The following is a 20,025-nucleotide window of genomic DNA, read 5'->3' as shown; positions in this document are numbered from 1 at the left end:
CTTCCTCTTCCTCAGGAGGAAACATTCAGTATTTTAACATCAATTAAGGTGTTAGCTGTAGGTTTTTCATAAATGTCCTTCATCAGATTTTCCATATTGGCTCCTAGTTTGGTGAGGGTTTTTGCTATGAAGGGGTGCTGAATTGATCATGCACTTTTGCCATATCCATTAAGATAATTATGTTTGTTTTTTCCTCTTTTATCCTCCTGATGTGCATTGCCTTGATTTTTTAATGTTAAACCAACCTTGCCTTCTGGAGTTAAAACCCACCTCATCCCAATGCTTGATTCAAATGGAAACATTTTATTAAGTCTTTCCGAATCTCTGTGCATTAAATAATTTTAATGTTAAACCAACCTTGCCTTCTGGAGTTAAAACCCACCTCATCCCAATGCTTGATTCAAATGGAAACATTTTATTAAGTCTTTCCGAATCTCTGTGCAGGAATGATACTGGTCTGCAGCTACCCTCTTCATAATCTCTTTGATGGTGTTTAAGTCCATCCCGCCCTTCTTATAAAAGAATTTGTTGGCCAGGCACAGTGGCTCATGCCTGTAATCCCAGCACTTTGGGAGGCCAAGGTGGGTGGATCATTTGAGATCAAGAGTTCCAGACCAACCTGGCCAACATGGTGAAACCCCACCTCTACTAAAAATACAAAAATTAGCTGGGTGTGGTGGTGGGTGATGTAGTCCCAGCTACTTGGGAGGCTGAGGCAGGAGAATGGAGTGAACCCAGGAGGTAGAGGCTGCAGTGAGCCAAGATCATGCCACTGCACTCCAGCCTGGGGGACAGAGCAAGACTGCCTCAAAAAAAAAAAAAAAAAAAAAGAATTTTTTAAAGATTGGGGTTCATTCTTTCTTAAATGTTTGATAGAATTGTCTGGTAAAGCCATCTGAATATGGAGTTTTCTTGTTGGGAAAGTTTTTGAATATGAATTCAATTTCTGCAATGGATTTAAGTTTACTTAGATTTTCTATTTCTTCTTGTGTCTGATTGGTTACTTCTTATTTTTCAAGGATTTGTTTTTTCATCAAGTTGTTGAGATTGTTTACAGAAAAGAATTGGTAATTTTCCCTTGCTAGACTTCCAGTTTATGCAATATTAATTTGTGACAGTGGTGATTTGTGTTTTTCTTCTTTTGTTTTTCTTGATCAGTGTTGTTAGAGATTTATTAATATTATTATCTTCTGAAAGAACCACCTTTGTCTTCAGTGCATTATTTTCTGTTTTTTATTTTATTGCTTTCAGATCTGAGCTGAGTTCTGATTACTGTTATTTTTTTACTCTCTTTAGTAAGTCTGCCTTTCTCTTACTAGCTTCTTAAGGTGGGATCATGGTTTATTTATATCCGTTTTTTAAATGTATACATATACAAAGCTATAAATTTCCCCCTAAATTCTATTTTAACTGCCTACCACAATTCTAATATGTTAGGTTTTCATTCTGATTCAATTCAAAATATCATCTCATTCCCTTTGTAATGTCTTCTTTCATGCATGGAATATTTAGAAGTGTGTTGTTTAATTTGCAAAAAATTATGGATTATTTGAGTGTCTCATTGCTACTTATTTCTACTTTAAAGCCGTTATGATTAGAGAACCTATTCTGTATAATTTTAATCATTTAATATAGACAGACCATTTTTATCATCTGTCTTGAAAGAAATGTCATGTGCGTTTGAAAAGAATGCATACTCTGTAGTTGTGGGTTGTAATGTTCTTTAAATATGAAGTCATCCAAGTTGGCTGATAGTACTTTTCATATTCGATAAACTTACAGATTTTTGGGCTATTCTACCAAGGAATCACTAGATTGGTGGTACAGGTGACTGACCGTGGCTGCCCGTTTCTCTCTGTATCTGTCTTTTTGCTTTAGGTAACCTAACGACAATCTCCGCTGTTAGGTTAATATATGTTTAACATATTGTGCCTCTTTAGCAAATTTGTTGTGATAAAATTCCCTTTCTCGGTGTCTCATAACACTCGTCCTCTTCAGTTCTGCACTGTCTGATGCCAGCACAGCCGCGCCAGCCCTCACACGCTCAGAAGAGTTCCCGGGCCCATCTCACCCTCCAACCTTCCTCCGCCCTGCGTCTTTGCAGCTAAATGTGCTTCTTCCAGGAAGAATGTTCCTGTTTTGTTTTGATTCAGTCTCATAATATTTACCTTTCATTTTGAGCACTTGGCCTACTTAGATTTGATGTAATTATTCCTATGATGGGTTTAAGTCTCTCATTTTGAAGTTTGTGAAATACTAATTCAGTGAGTTCTTTGTTCTGCTTGATCGTGAGTAAACTGTGTGTTGTTAGTATTCTGTAGGACGCCTCTCATTGACTTTGTAGCCATTCTCTGTATTATGTTTATATATTAGCCTAGGAATTAAATACACATTGCTCAGTCATTATCTTCACAGGGCATCTTTCCATTTCAGAACCTGAGAGAGCCGTGGAGCTGCGGTTCCGCACGGCCTCCTGACGTCCTGCGTGGTCTCAGGCTGCAGTTCTAGTTATGCTGCAAAATACACTGCGAAGAATTTTGCTTCAAATACTGTTATTTAAATATTAAATTATCATTAATATAATAAATAAGATTATTTTAAATTAATATATGTAATATGTTTTATTTTTATATTAAATAAATATTCTATATTGCCATTTTGTATTCATATGTTGTAGATTAAATATATCTTTCACATATTTTAAATTCATACAATAAATGAGATTATTGAAGTTATAGGGTCCTGGCTACTTCATGCTCAGATTCACAGTCCCTCAGTCACTGTCTTTGAATCCACAAATGCCTTCAGATAAAACGATTCAGCATTCAAAACGGAGGAGGCTGGAACTAGCCCCCGTGTGTGATGTGGGGGTCTAGCCCTCAGCTGCTCCCTGACTGTGGTCATGATGCACCCTCCCTCTGTCTCCCTCCTGTCCTACAAAGGGGAGTGTCTGGGTCTACTTGCTGCTGTGATTGCATCATAAATGCGGCTCCCACAGCTCTGCAGGCTGGGAAGTCCAAGATCGAGGCACAGGCAGGCTCAGCGTCTGGTGAGGGCTGCCCTCTCTGCTTCCAAGAGGCACCATGCAGTGTGTCCTCTGCAGGGCAGTAGGCAGGGAGCCGCCAGTCACACCTGCTAAAGCCGCTGTTCTGAAGGCCTCGATCCCATCAGAGAGAGGAGACTTCAGAGCCTCATCACAGGCTCCACATCTTCCCCCCATCACACTGGGTGCTGTTTCAACACCTGAATTCTGGAGGGTCCACATTCGTGCCACAGCAGGGAGCGTGACCTCATTTCCCTGGAATCTGGGGTGAGGAGGAGAGGTAAGGCCATGGGGAGACCCTGTGGTCACTGGCTGGTTTTACTTTTTTGAACACATAGAAAAAGCAAAGAAAAGAACGAGTTGATCAAAGCAGAATTATATTCACATCACATCAAGAGATTTTATTTTATGAAATGTGAAAACAAGATGAAACTGTTAGCTAAACATCTAAACATAGAAGGAAGGACCACAGGGAGATGCCAATCCCAGAGACTCTGCCTGAAATAATCCAGGATTCATGTCACTTTTTCCTTAAAGTGCTTCAGTGCTGCAGGGACGAAAGGAAGGTAACAGGTGCCCCGAGCAGCTCCTTCCAGGCCGAGAGGGGCACATGCGGTTTCCGTATGGGACTCAGATGGAGCCCCCACAGCCACTGCAGCACTGCCAGGCCCAGGGAGGAAGCCACAAAGGTGACCCATTTGCGGGACCTGTCTCAGTGCCCTCTGCAGGGGGCAGGAATAGAAGCTTCATGAACTCATCGGGCCCTGGTGCAAGTCTCAGCTTCTGTGTTTCCTGAGCAACTCCTTGGGGATGCCCGCTCAGGCACACGGGTGCTGGGCTTTATCCTGCCGTGTGCACAATCACAATGTCACCATCCAGGAATTGACAGGTGACTATTACATAGCTATTAAAAATCATGTTGCAACATGATATTCAATGTTCGCATCACCAAATAGCATCATGAACATTTTAATTCACTTTATTGATGTATAAATAATGTACCATCCAAAGTGTACAATTGGAAAAGTCATGGCAAATGTATACGCCAGTGGGCCCACCACCGTGGCCATGATGACAAGCATCCTACAGTCAGCAGCGGGCACCAGGGGTCCAGGTGACCACCATCTGGACATTGCATTGCTGTGAGGTCAGCCCCTGAGTAACTTCACCCTGCCTGGGGGCTGTGGTCAAATTCTTCAGCTGACACATCCTGGCAGCAGTTGTCTGGCAATGCATTTGCTCACTTCATCGAATCTGTTAAATCTTTAAAATATTTAACAACCTGACACATGAATGAAACGTGGGACTCTCACTTGCCGGTTGTCAGGGTCTAAGATGACTGTCCTCAAATTTATGCGGGCAAATAGCAATGCCCTTCTGGTTCCTCAGTCTGGGACGATGTGGTCTGAATCAGTCACTGTTGGAAATTCTCATTTTGTGCAATTTCAGGCATATATTTCGACATTTATCAGCTCAACTATCCCTCAAATTCAAGAGTACATTCTTCGTAATTCTTTGAGCAAAGCAGAAAATTGAATGGTTTGACTGATTTATGTAAGCATTCATAGCTGATGAAACACAGGAGAGATTCACCCAGAATGTTTAATGTTGGAGTAAAAGCCTCTGCAGTTAAAATGGAGACCGTTTCCTTGAAGTCCATCCCTGAACTCTCACACTTTCCTTATATTTTTAATAAGCTGTGGTCTGATTAAAAATAAATTTCAAGGCCAGGCGCAGTGGCTCACACCTGTAATCCCAGCACTTTGGGAGGCCGAGGTGGGCAGATCACTTGAGGTCAGGAGTTCGAGACCAGCCTGGCCAACGTGGTGAAACCCCGTCTCTGCTACAAATACAAAAATTAGCCGGGCGTAATGGCAGGCTCCTGTAATCTCAGCTACTTGGGAGGCTGAGGCAAGAGAATTGCTTGAATCTGGGGGGCGGAGGCTGCAGTGAACAGAGATCGCGTCATTGCACTCCAGCCTGGGCAACGAGAGCGACACTCCGTCTCAAAATAAATAAATACATACATACATACATACACACACACATACATACATTTCAATAGATGAAGAAAGCAAAGTGGCTGGTCATCCTTGGCAAACTTCATTCCATACTCCAGTGAAAGAAATGCAGCCATGGTGAGGTTGAGGCCGGGGACATTTGCAGGGGACAAGACCGGACCTGAGCAGGGCCCCTATCCTCCTCCAAATGCATAGCAATTACAGAAACCATAATGTAAACCAAAGCCACAGCCAAGCTCTAAACCACGACTGGGAGGCCCATGGGTGCCAGGAGTGTGGAGGGGCAGGGAGAGGGATGAACAGGAAGGGAAGCCCGTGGGATGGAGCTCATGGTAGCCCCAGGACAGGGCTTGCAGAGGACACTGGCCAAAAGCTCAGCTGTCCCCTGCATACCCCCTGGCCGGCTTCTCTCCTCCTGACGGGGCCCTGGGTTTTGGCTCATCCAAAGCTGAAGCCAGCACTCCACACCACCCATGCCTCTGTGCAACTAACTCGAGCATCGGCCGACTCGTGCCCGGGGCCAGCACAGCGATGCCGGCCCCTGTGACATCGCCCTTGTCCTGCCGTGTCCTCAGAATGTGGCGCCATCTTCTTCCTGGGTGAGTTATTGGAGGGGACACAAAGCAGGAGTCAGGACTTTTCTGGCCTCAGCAGTTGAGCATTGGCAGAGACCTGGAACGGCAGAGATTCCGACGCCCTGTGGACGGGAAGAGAAGTGGATATGGCCACTGTGGAAAAGAATTTGGCATAACTGAGTTATGCCACATGTGCACAGCCCTCAGATTCATTCTTAGGCACGTGATCTAGAGAAGCACACACACAGGTACCCAGAAACAGCTCACGGTGTGTGGCCTGTCCACAACCAATGCTCGTCAGCCACGGAGCAACTGGCCCAGGGCATATTCGCTCACCAGAGGGCGGCACGTCGGTGAAAACTCAAGCACTTCCCCCATGCAGGCCAGACAGGTGTCCCTCAGGGAGAGGCGTCAAGTTCCAGAATCAAATATGCAGCCTGACTCCACCTGCTTGGCCCTCAAAGGCACCTACAACTCCAGGACACTGTTTGGCGCAGCTGTTCTGAAAGTTTTGGTCTAGGGGCACCTTTATACACCCAAAGGCTGTTCACGGCACCAAAGAGTTTTGTGATGTGGGTCGTGTCTATCAATATCTATTGTGTCCAAAGTTGACATAGGAAGTTGAAAATATTTTTATTAATTCATTTCAAAGTAGCAGTCATACACCTATTACCAGTTGATGTAAACGCATATTTTAATGGACAATGACTGTATTTTCAAAAAAAAAAAACACTTAGATGTGTTGATAAGTGAGGCACCCCTTCCTGTAGCTGCAAATCTCTCAGATGTCCGGATTCATCGACAGCTTCTCGAGACTCATCCCTGCTTCCGCATTCAAGCCGCTGTGAGGTCGCACGTCATGTGACTTCTGGAAACTCACAAACGCACACATCACGCCACACTGCACACACACAGAGACACACGCACTCCACACACACTACACACACACCACACACCACATATACTACACCACACACACACACACACACACACACACACAGATATGCACTCCATACACCACACTCCACATGACACTCCACACACCACATATACTACACCACACACACGCAGACACACTCTTCAAACACCACACTCTACACAAACACCACACACCATATATACTACACCACACACACAGACACACACACCACACACCATGTATACTATACCACACACAGAGACACACTCCACACATCACGCTCTACACACACACCACACACCACATATACTACACCACACACACACACACACACAGACATGCACTCCACACACCGCACTCCACACGACACTCCACACACCACACACATGCAGACACACTCTCCACACACCACACTCTACACACACACCACACACCATACATACTACGCCATGGGCACACACACACACACACACACTTAAATGCATGCAGACTGGGATAATTGCTTAAGGAAAAGTGTAGACAACAGGATATCCAAGCAGAGAAGAAGGAAAGAGAAGTTTTCTCTGGAAACAGGTTTGCTGCTGGGAGGAAGGTTTTGCTGTGTCTACCAATGGGGGTGGTGATCCCACGAGGGTGTGCTCGGGTTGGGGAGGTGGAGACACATTAGAATCAGGTCTGGGAGGGCTGGAGGCAGAAGGGGTCATTTACACCTTTGCAGGCCAGGGAGGCCGACTGCGACGTCCGCATACAGGCTCTGCATGGGGCCTCCAAGCTTGGCACCAGCACCTGCAGGACTTTGGCCTCCCTGGCCTGGGTTTGGGGGAGCCCAGAACAGGCCTGCATGGGGCTGCAGGAGGCAGTGGGGCAGATCCACCAAGGGAAGGCCGCCTCACAGAGCCTCCGCCCCGGGGACGGGCAGCACCCATGCACCAGAGTCCCAGCGGAGTCCCAGCGACTCACTTTTCATTCCTCAGTTAACAAGATTTGTCCAGAGCAGCGTGTTTCCTACAGAAACTCAGACGTTGCTCTAAATGGAGTTTCCTGGAGTTCCGTGCTGGCCACAAGCATCCTGTAAATAATGCAGAGAAAAAGGAGATCGCAGTTTGAGCCGATTTCCGCTGCCCCGCTCGAGAAACAACCTCTTCCCTCCTTCTCACGAATCAAGATTCCACGCCACAGGTTAGCATTGCATACAGCCAAGTCAGCAGCCTCGGAACTAAATTTTTGATGAATTCAACTGTAAAATATTTACAACCTGGAAATTCATAAGGTGGTTCATGTTTTTATCATTTTTTTCTATGTGGTCTCATAAATGCCACAGGAAATATTAGTCACGAGGCAACATGAGGTTAGGACCTACGTGAAGAAACAGCTCCCCACAGGAAAATAGAATGAATCCTCCTCCCAGGACTCAAACCTCCCTGGGGGAGCCACGGTGTTTTCATTTTAAAAGACAGTCAAGATAAATAAAGGTGCGTGGATGCAGAGCCAGCAGTGGCGGCCGCTCCCTCCCGTTTCATTTCGCAGTGGGGATACTCCTAAATGAACCTGCTCCAGAAACTGAAGTTTGAAACGGAGCTCCTAACTCACTTTGTCACGCAACTGAGAAATGCCCTTTTTAATGGAAAGACACGGAAATGGCCGATTTCGTCTTTGATTGATGGACTGCATTACGGGGTATAAATAAAGGGAAGGGTGATAACCTCACTGAGGGACAGGCCAACCGCAGAGACCCTAATTGGGGTGGCTGTGTCCACACGGGACTCCCGGAGGTGGCCATGCGTGGCCTGGTGGTCAAGGGCAGTGAGCGTCGATGGAGAACTTGCACCCCAAGAGTGGGACCAGCAGAGGGCCCCCGAGACATCCCCAACGTGAGCAGTTCACTTTTCAGGTGGGGAAACTGAGGCCCAGCGAGGTCTGTCCCACCCGAGGTTGTCTCGTGACAAACCCAGGCTCAGGAATTCCCACCCAGGTCTTCTCAGGAGCTAGAACGTTCTACCCGCTTCTTCACGGTCTGTCATCTCCAGGAAATTACTGGAAATTAAAGAGGATTTGTCCACATTCTACTGAGCAATGTCTTTGATGTTGTAGAGGAAATTTGATCTTTGAATTCGAGTGGGAGCCCCGCTGTCCACCGAGCCCCATTGGAGTGTCTGGGGCCCTCCTGCAGCGCACAGGGCATGGGGCACACTGTGCCGTCATTCCCGTGGGCTCCTTCCCAGGCCTGGGGTCGCCAGTCTTTTTTGACCATGGGGGATGCACGTGGGGAGGCTTTAGGTAGCAGCTGGTGCTCCTGGAATGTCAGAAGCTTCTTGAAGGTGCAAAGTGCAGGGAATTTCTGTTCCTCCCAAGCCTTGGCGAAAGGTGGCTCACACCAAGCCGCCTGTTCCTGAGGTGCGGTGTGAGTTCTCGGGTGCTGACGGCCTGGTGTCCATATGCCCCCGTCTTCAACACACAACGTTCTGCGAGCAACACGAGCCTGGATTGTATTTCGAAGTTGAATGTTAAAAGTCCAGGTTCTTTTTCAATCATTTAGAATATAGCAATTATTCTTGCATTGTACATGGATGGTGTCCCAAGCTTTTGTTTCCGTGGGTGCCCCTGGGCTCCATTCGGGTGACAGCAATGACCTTGGACCTTCCTGAGTGTGGGAAGGACTAGCCAGCGACCATCCCCCTCCAGCGGGGCCACAGTGTCTGGGGCACCTCCCTCACTCGCCTCCCCACAGGGAGTCTACGAGATATTCAAAAAGTCTACTAGCTGCTTCCCAAGCACATTCCCTCCTCCTCCTCCAGGTAATGTCCGAGTGTTCCTGGCAGTTGAGTGTGGCCACTTTGCTGAGGAGGAGCCTGTGGACTGTCATAGAAATGAGGCTGCGATCTCCGGGCCTGGTGAGAAAAGCTCCACGCATTACCGGTGGGACGGAACCGTGTAAGTCTGCAGCAACCTCATTTTGCCTCCTCAGAAGAAAGAATTTGACCAAGAGGCATGAGGCAGAAGGAGAGACTGAGGCAGGGTTTACAGCAGGAGCGAACGTTTATTAAAAAGCTTCAGAGCAGGAACAAAGTGCACTTGGAAGAGGACTGGGCGGATGACTTGAGCAACCCAGTGCCCAGCTCCACCTCTTGACTTGGGGTTTACATGCTGGCATACTTCCAGGCACCTGCGTTCCTTCTCCCCACTCCTGAGATCTCATCAGGATGCTGCTGATCACGAGTTTCAGTGTTTTCTATCTAGTAGGAGCCTGCCTTACCCTGGTGCCAGCTCTGCCAATTTAGAGAAACCTTTAAAAACCGCCTGACCATCACCTGATGGTTGCCGGACACTCCTGGTGTGTGGTGGGGGGTAACCCCCTCCTTCCCTGCTCATACCTAACTAGCTACCCACCGTGGCACATGCATCACCCTTCAGATTTTCTCTCTGGCAGCCTTGGGCAGGTGGGCTCAGAGTCCTCAGGCACCACAGGTCGGAGGTGGGGAGGTTGTGGGATGTGAGGGCCTGCGGCCCTGAGTCACCAGCTGGAGCAGAGCAGACCACCAGTCAGGAGCACAGTGGGTGAACTTGACTTTGGTGTTACTAAGACACTAGGATGTCAGAGTTCATCTGCTGTAGCCTCTGGCATTGCCTTACACAATAGAGTGACTTTGAATAATAAAGAACAAAATTCTGCAAGAGTTGAGAATGATGCCCCTGAGAAGTTGAATTAAGAGAGGGTAAGATGAGATTGAGTAGAGCCTGGAATTTTTCATTATAAGCCTCACAGAGTTCTTCGACTTGTAAAACCTATACGTGTATAACCTGGACCAAAAATATTAAAATTTCAGAAAAATGTAAAAGCTGATGACAAACAGAGTCATGGTGTATGAGTGAGATTTTGGCTTCAAACAGTAGCAAATAAAAGGAATTCTAACAGTAAGGATGTGTTGTTGGTTTAAGAGATGTAAATGTCCTATTCATTTGTTTGAGTACAGACTGTTCTAGTTCACGTTTCTGAGCTAACAGAAGTTATTTCGAAGAAAGGCATGTGCTAAAAATAAGAAAAAGAAGGAAGACAAGCAAGCAGGTGAAACCTTTAAGACTTAACATGGCTGGAATCCAGGATTCAGAGCCTGGATAGAGGTGGGATCTCCCTGTGTTATAACAGGAGGAAGAGAGAGATGGTGTAGATGTGGGAAGGTTTGCAGATTTGGTAGCAGAAAGGGGTTAAACAGCTCCTAGATGACAGCAGCCAGCCTCTCTGTGGAATATCAGGCAGGGTGGTAAGTCAGAAAACAGGGGCAGGGTGGGACAGGGAAGGGCTAGCCCTGAGGGAGGGGTAACCCTGTACGTGCAGCATGGACAGCCGCCAGCCGGGAGGACACCGGGGGCTCCAGAGCCTGGGTGCCCTTGTCTGAGGTCGGCCGTGGCAACCTCACCATGACTCCAGCCTCCAGACCCTGCGATTTTCTCCGGAGGCCTCAGCGGCATGAGGTCAGGTGCGCAAAGGCCAGTGGTGAGATTCATCCAAAGTTGGGTTCTTTGGGCAAAAATCGTAAGTCCAAGGAGGAACTGCCGAATTCAAGCTGGAAAAGGCAGAGAATCAAGAATGAAGGGGCTTGGGTGGAGGGACGGGGATGAACGCTGTAGCAGTAACAGCAGTGAGTGTTCACGTCACGCTGATTGTGTCTGCCAGGCAGTGTTCCTTCTCCTTTAGACTGTCCACAGATTTACACCTGTGACATTCCTCCAGACACCATGGTTATCCCTACCTTACAGATGAGAACACTGAGAGACGGAATGGCCCCACTGCTTGCCTGTGGTCACAGTATGGGAGCATGGCTGCAGCTGGGAACCACCTCCTGGTGACAGAGCAACCTAGCACGGGAGGGTAGGGAGAGGCCGTTCGCTGAGGGGCGGTGCGTCTTGCTCACAGCCTGGGGGTGGCCGTGCGGTGCTGCTCATCACAGCGGGCACGTTGGCCGGCGCTGACTGTGAGAACCCAGCTCTGCCCCAGAGGCCTGGCCTTGGCTGGTTCTCACAGGGAGGAAGAGAGCCCAGAGCAGTAAGCACAGCCTGGCAGAGAGCGGGCAGAGACGCACGGTGCTTCCTGAGACCACGGCTGTCACCGGCATGCACCGCGTCCCTGCGTTCTGCTCTTCAAAGACACACACAGAGTGTTGAAAGGGGCCGCAAAGATCACAGCTCTCAGCGGGGGAGTGGTCAGTCGGTCACAGCGGTGGAGTTGGTGTTGAAAGCTGGGGATGATGACTGACTGCTGAGCCAGGCTCTGCTGCTGTGCCTGTGTGAGCCGAGCTCCGGCTGTGCCTGGGTGAGCCAAGCTCCCAGGGCTGTGCTTGATCAGGGCAGGGTGTGTCCATCCAGTATGTTGGAGGTCAGATGAAGAAACGCATGGAGTTAAAAAAAAAAAAAAAAAAAAAAAAAAGAGGGGGGCTTAAAATGTTTCCTTTATGAATTTTAAGAGTAAGAGCAGAAATTTTCATGTATCTTATGCCCTTGAAGATGTGAAGTATGTGAGTGACAAATAAACGGACGGAAGTCACTGATGAAACATTTAGTGATGGTTTTTCCCGGGGTGCAACCACAGAGACAGGCAGCTTGTTCTTTCTATTCGTATAAATGTTCCAATTGTTCTAAAATAAGAAGGCACTAATTATGTCTCAAAAAAGATGATTGAAGGAAAGCTAATAGTGTTTGCCTTCTGAATGTGGATATACCTTGATTGTAAATCCCCTAAAAGAGACGTCTTCTGAACAGGTGCCTCAGGGTGAGCGTGGCTTCCAGGCCGCCACAGGGAAGCCTAGTTTTGGACTCTGGGCCTTGGGGTGGGGCTGGGGGTGGGAGGGTCTTCATTCAAGGCGCCTGGGTCTTCAATACCAATTTTATCATAGTTTCCTCTCGGACTATGGGTGGACCCAAGTATAAGCATCACAGTCCCACCTGTGTGCTGGTCCGGGTAGGAGAGTCACAGCCTCACCTGTGTACTGGTCCAGGTAGGAGAGTCACAGCCCCACCTGTGTACTGGTCCAGATAGGAGAGTCACAGCCTCACCTGTGTGCTGGTCCAGGTACAAGAGCCACAGCCTGACTTGTTTTTATTAAGAAGAAAGAGTATATATTATATTGAATTAAAATGACACGCTACTTTACAAATAAAAATAGCTATGATAATCTAATTTATATGGATAATATAGGAGCCTCTCCCACACCTCAGCTACTGTCTAATTTATATGGGTAATACAGGAGCCTCCCCCATGCCTCAGCTACAGTGCCGGCCATTCTCATACAGCGTCCTGTTCCGGGCGCTACCACCTCACCCCAGCGTGTGGTCAATTATCATAGCAGAGGCTGCTTCTCACACTGTGGTCCTCACACGCCAGGTGCTCTTTGAGAAGCCTTACAGGTTTTAACTCCCTGAATCCTCACAGCCCCCATGGAGGGAGACTTCCCCATTCCTCCTACTGTACTGATGAGAAAATCGAAGCACTGAGCCTGGTGTCTTGCTCAAGGGCACACAGTTGGTGAGATTTTGAGCTGAATTCCAAACTGCCATGTATGCTTTAACCCTGTCCGATCTGTGAGCCTGTTCACAGGCGACGAGTTCCGAATCCACGCACAGCCATGGTGTGAATAGGGAAGAGGGAATCAAGCACAGCACAGACTTAAAAGGACGGGGCTTTCAGGGAGACAGACCCCAGTGAGGGCTGTGCTGGGAACACTGGCTGCTAAGGAAACATTATAATTTTTTTCTGCCAGGCAGTGTCCTTTGTACTTTGTATTATTCACATACTTAAGCCTCATTGCCATCCTTCTGAATGGTAAGGCAAGGCATGAGAAGGTACGCCTTGAGACAAAGGAGAAGACATTTGGAAAACACCGGAAAGAGTGTAGGAGCGTGGGGAGCACCCTGTGTGTGAGCAGAGCCCTAGAAGGAGGGAAGGTAAAGGATGAAGCAGAAGCAATATCCAAAGAACTCACGCCCAGGAATTCTCCAAACCAGATGGCAGGTTCTCAAGCCGAACGTTTAAAACACTCTGGGAACTCGAAGCAGGAGTCCTCCCCGCAGGGTAAACACTGGGGGTGTCAGGGAAGGCATCTCTCCTAAGGGGCGTCAGACCACCCGGAGCAGGCTGTGGTCCTCGGGGTGGGAGAGATGGTGGCAGCAGCGGGTGTGGAAGAGCGGGGTCTGCCCTGAGCCAGGAGAGGAGGTGCTCTGGCTCCCTCCTGGGAAGGGCAAGAGGGGAGGGAGGCGGTGAGGGAGGGCTGGGCTGGGTACCAGGGGCGTTGAAGGTCATAGGAAGGCATGTGGGTTTCATCCCAGGAATACGAAGGGGCCCCTGAGGCTCGCAGCATGATCCCATGTGTGTTTATGAACATCAGCGGGGCGTGGGGATGAGGTGTGGAGTCAGGGTTCACAGGAGGCTTTCCTAATGCCCCAGAGGAGATGGGACGGAGCCTTGGACCAGTCTGTGAGCATCAGCATTCACCGAAGTCTTCCCTAGTGCCCCAGGGACTGGACAGAGCCTTAGACCAGGCTGCGGGCATCAGGGGCTCATCCAAGTGAGTGGACCACAGTGGTCACTTGGAGAGAGAATCAGCAACCCCTGCTTCCAGTTTAATATGCAGAAAAGCAGATAGTTCTTAAAATAGTTCTCCCTAAAACAGAACATACACAATGAAGAGGCAATCGCATGTGCCAATCACTGAAAACCATGACAGGAGCAGGGATGGTGAGGCAGAGACACAGAGAGGGACAGAGAGAGACAGAGAGAGACAGATGGGAGAGTCCTGGGGTCACTGGGCAGGGCCTGACCTGGAGGATCCACTGCAAAGCTGCTTCTCCACCTCCCTGGGAGTGGGAGGTTGTAGGAGGGGTGAGGGGAGAGGGGAGGGGAACATTTTTGTGACGCATCCTCACGCCTCTCAACAGGTTGGCGTGAAGTAGAGGCGTACGTTGAATTTTCACCACCATTTAAAATACTAGAACTACTTCGTCGCTTCCTTTGAGAATTCTCCGATGACCTAGGAGCTGTCAGAGAGAGCCCGGCACGCTTTCCAAGCACTGCGGAGTTCCCCTGGAATCACCCTGGGGTCAGAGGATGCGGTCTGACTTTGGTCCTTTGACCTTGTTGAGACTCGCTCCATGATGAAGCACAGGTGCTCCATGAGAACAGAACAGAAATGCGTAGCTACATTCTTTAGCATCATGTCTCCGTATCTCTATTAGGTGACATGTATTAATTATGTGGTTCAGCTCTTCAGTATCCTCCTGATTTTTCTCTCTTTCCAACAGTTACAGAGTACTGAAAATCTATATATATGATAGTAGATTTGCCCATTTCTCTTGAACAATTTACAAATTAGTCAATGTTTACAAATGGATAGCTGTCATATACCCCATTGCTTTGGCCTTTTTATCATTATGAAATTTTTTATTTCTGTTTTTTTTTGTTTTGTTTTTTTGTTTGAGATGGTGTCTCGCTCTGTCGCCCAGGCAGTGCAATGGCCCAATCTCGGTTCACAGCAAACTCTGCCTCCCGGGTTCATGCCATTTTCCTGCCTCAGCCTCCCAAGTAGCTGGGACTACAGGCACCTGCCACCACGCCCAGTTAATTTTTTTTTTTTTTTTTTTGTATTTTTAGTAGACAGGGTTTCACCGTGTTAACCAAGATGGTCTCAATCTCCTGACCTTGTGATCCACCTGCCTCAGCCTCCCAAAGTGCTGGGATTACAGGCGAAATTTTTATTTCTAATATATATTTTTGTTGCCTCAAAGTCTACTTTGTCTGATATTTGTAAACCCATTCTAGTTTTCCAGTTGGACTCTAATGTGCTTAGCTGTGGGTTTCTTTGTATTTATCTTGCTTAGGTATCCGAGATTTTTGAATCTTTAGTTTGACTCTGTCATCACTTTGGAGAATTCCCAGGAATCATTTCTCACATGCTGCCTCTGCTCCATTCTCTACCTCCTCTCCTTCTAGGATTCTGTCCGCACACACATTACATGTTCACCATGCCCAGTATGTCTCTGGCGATCTTTCAATGTTTTCCACACGTTTTCTCCTTTGTTTAGATAAGGATATTTTCTCATGCCTTGCTTTCAGCTCACTAATCCCTTGTTCTATCCATGTTGTGTTTCCATTTGACCTTCTGCTATGACCTGGTCTCTGATGCTCATCTCCACCTTCCTCTCTAGTTTCTGCACATATTATTGGTAGTTCAACTCCCTGCCTAATAACACCAATATCAAAGTCACCAACTTCTATTGTTTCATTCCTTCCTCTTGATTTTCAGTTACTCAGTTATACACTTTTTAATGTACTAAGTCTTGTAATTTTTGATTGGATGCTAAACATTGTGGGCAAAAAGTTAAACAGGTGCAGAATCGAGCTAGCTTCCTTCCGCCAAAAAGAGTTGACGTGTATGTAAAGCTGTTATCATTTAGGGTACATGGGTGGGAATTCTTTGACAAAGTTTTGCAACTTTCTTGTAAGCCTGAAATTGTTTTAAAATAAAAAGTTAAAAATAATAAAGTAAAAAATCCTCCCTCTAAATTTGGCATCCATTGACAGCATGCATCCCCATTCTTACTTAAACCAGTTACTTCTGTGGTGATTGCAAAATGCCCTATTCCTCGGTCAGCAGCTACTCTGCAAAAGAGCCGTCCTAGTATCCACCAACCCCATTCACGGATCAGTTGATGAACTTATGACCTCATGATTTCTGTTGCTCAGTGATCTATAATTAATTTCCATCCTCAATTATTTTGATGTTTAAGTGGTCCTGGATTTGACTAGGGGCTCCTGTGTCCTAAAGACAAGACAGTTCTCCACCATTTGGGGGGTAGTTTCTCACTCCCTGGCACAACAATGCACCTTCCCCATTATAGCCCTGGAATTGGCCATTTCACCATGAAAGATGTTTTGATGCAAATATTTTAATCAGAATCGTCTGAATCTGGTGAGCATCCATTGAGTTGAAATTATATATATTTTTTTATTTTTATTTATACATAAAATGTATTTTAAAAATACTTTATATATTTAATATTATATAATAATTTTATATATACACTCAACACACACACACATATTTTGGAGTCTCACTCTGTCACCCAGGCTGGAGTGCAGTAGTGCGATCTTGGCTCACTTCAACTTCTGCCTCCCAGGTTCAAGCAATTCTCCTGCCTCAGCCTGATGAATAGCTGGGATTACAGGCACACACCATCACATCTAGCTAATTTTTGTATTTTTAGAAAAGATGGGGTTTCACCATGTTGGCCAGGCTGGTCTCCAACTCCTGACCTCAAGCGATCCACCCACCTTGGCCTCTCAAAGTGCTGGAATTACAGGCGTGAGCCACTGTACCTGGACAGAAACTTTTTAGATTCTATTAATCCAATTCAATTATTGAGTCAAATTTCAACACATGGGCAGATAAAGCTTTATTCCCAATGTTTTTGTTTCCATTTCCATTAAATTGACTTATTTTCATTTGGATCACACTTTTCACAGTTTTATTTTTCATAAAGATATGACTAGTAGTTATTTCAGCCATGTCAATCTTCCTGATGATAGTTTTTGCCTTTAGGGATTTTTTAGGGCAATTGTACCAATAAAGTTCAATTTGAGGGTATTAAATTGTACATATCTAATTTATTTTTCAAGCACAATTCATTCATCCGTCAATCTTGAATCAAGATTCAATCTTGAATCAATGCTGTTTTAGCCACTGCTAGTTTTACTTAGGTTTGGCTACTTCTAACTGTAATCTTTATTATTGACTATATAAAACTGGCAGGTGGCACTGATGTCTCAGCTCACCTGTTCCTGGACCCCCACCACTGCTGCTCTTCCCCAAGCCCTGCGAAATGTCCCCAACATCTGGACCCAGCCCTGTCCTCTCCTGCCCCTGGACCTTCTCCTGCCGTGAAGCCCTCGCCCACCCTCTGCCCTGCCCCTTCTTGGTCTTTGCATTTCCTCTGCGTCTCAGCTTCCCAGATCCCCTGGAGCATCTCCATCATCCCTCCATGTGCGCAGCTCACTCTTCTTTCCAGGCCGGTGACTCAGGATCATAAACCTGCAACACCTCGTGTCTGTCACCGCCTCCACCAAGCGGGGTCTCAGCTCCTCTTGTGATGTTGCTTTCAACCTTCACAGACATCCTTTGAGTCAGATACTAATTTTCACTCATTTTGCAGGAATATATATAATTAATATAAATATTCACATATATTATTTACATAATTATAAGTGCAGAATAGTTGTATTTATTTTATACACATTATATATTTTATATAATATATTTTACATATCAATGTATAATATTTTCAAGTATGTGATGTCATATATCATATTCCTATAGATACTATATATCTAACAGATATAAATACTTATACAATGATTGAATAAAATTCTATATATTATAGTTGACTCTTGAACAATGTGAGGGTGAGGGACAAGGACCCCCTTACCCCCTGCACAGTCGGAAATCCCCATGTACCTTTGACCCCCCAAAACCTTAACTATTCATCTCCTACTGCTCAACAGTAGCCTTACCAGTAACAGCCAATTAATGCATATTTTGTGTTATGTGCTGTAGTCATGCAATAAAGTAAGTGAAAATTGTATTAAGAACATGGTGAGGAAGAGAAGACACCTTTACTGTTTATTAAGTGGAAGTGATCAAGGATCACTTGATCATGATCAAGGTCCCTATCCTCGTCTTCACGTCGAGTGAGTTGAGGAGGAGGAGGGTGGGGGTGGGTCTTGCTGTCTCAGGGGTGGCAGAGGTGGTAGAAAATCCACATCTAAGTGACCTGTGAACTTTAAACCCGTACAGTTCAAAAGTCCACCGTGATATTGCATATATATTATATGTTTTGCATTATGTATATTTAATATTAATATAAAACTAAAAGAGATCCATCAGGGATGTGGGTGGCACAGAATGCCATGGGCCTACATAAGCCCTGAACTCCCAAGGGGCCTCTTTGCTTCCCCATGGGACAGAAGGCTCCAAGCACAGACCTGGTCACCAATGTCTTGGCTGACCTGACGGCAGCTACTGCTTTTTTTTCTTCCCCAAATAAATGACAAATAAGGTAGGACTTGCCTGTCAAAATTAAAAGGGTGTTATTTTGAAATGTAGTCTTAAAAATAGATTATTCATTAAGTGGCACCAGCCAATCAGTTAAGCATTTGAGGAAAAATAATGTCTTCTTAATACAAATTAAATTCCCAAAGGTTAATGACTCGACATAAAAAAAGAACCAAAATAAAATATAGAGTATGTTTTATTGTTTTTATAAGGAAAGTCATTTTTTATTTTTAGAAGTTTTAATCCAGACCATAAAAAAGAAAGAATTGAGTGTATAAAAGTGTTAAAGGCAGCACAAAGAAGACAAATACATAAAATGCAAGCTGTAAAAAACTTTTGCATTCCTTATGCCAAAAATTCACATCCATAAAACATGAAATTTTCTTAAAGTCAACACAAACACTGCGACTGAGAAAACAAATGGGTCAAATCTATAAATAGGCAAATCAAAGGAGAAGGGAAAAATCGGAAAATAACCAAGAAAAAGGATTCAACCTTAAAGGAACAAGACAAAGACAACGTGAAGTCACAGTAAGCGACTATTTGTCCAGGAACTCGGCCAGGACGAAACAACGGGAAGCCCCAGTGCTGGCCGGGTGTGGGGGACCCACAACCCACCCAGGGGTACAGCTGGCTGGACTGCCCTCGAGACCAGTGGGTCAGAATTGACCAAAATTCAGTTGCAGGCTGGTTTTAAGCTGGCATCTCCTCTTCCAAGCATCCCCTGCTGGGACGTGCTGGGAGCCCCCAGGGATGGGAGAAATTCCCCCATCCACAAAGTGCATTTGCAAGAATATTCCTCAAATCTTCCTCAAAATCAGAAGCTCCCCAGTGACCATTTGCTGTGAATGAGTGAGGAACTACAGAAGGCTGTAAGTTGGAAAGATAGGCCTGTCTGTTTCTGCACCTGGAAGGAAGGAGCCACAGGCTCTTGTGGAGTGACAGTGGGACCCGGGATGCAGGTGTAGACAGGTGCTGGTGTAGCAGGATGAGCTGCAGACAAAACTCCTCAGGCACCAGGTTAAAGAAGGAAGAGGTTTATTCGGCTGGGAGCGTCGGCAGACTTGCGTCTTAAGAGCCGAGCTCCCCAAGAAAGAAATTCTTGGCCTTTTTAAAGGCTTAAAACTTTAAGGGGTCCACATGAAAGGGTGGTGATAAATCAAGCAAGCACGGGAAACGTGACTGGGGGCTACATGCATCAGCTAACAGAACAAAAAGATTTGCAGTGCTTCCTTATACAGTGTCTGGAATTTACAGATAACACACGTCATTTAGGTCAGGGGTTGATGTTATTATTATTACTTTTTTAACTCCTAGGGCTGGGTGGTGGTGCCAAGGTTGTCTGGCTATTTATCTTACTTCTGTTTCTTTC

The sequence above is a fragment of the Rhinopithecus roxellana genome, chromosome 13 (genome assembly GCF_007565055.1).
Source record: "Rhinopithecus roxellana isolate Shanxi Qingling chromosome 13, ASM756505v1, whole genome shotgun sequence".
NCBI classification, from domain to species: Eukaryota; Metazoa; Chordata; class Mammalia; order Primates; family Cercopithecidae; genus Rhinopithecus; species Rhinopithecus roxellana.
This window is presented reverse-complemented; position numbering follows the sequence as displayed.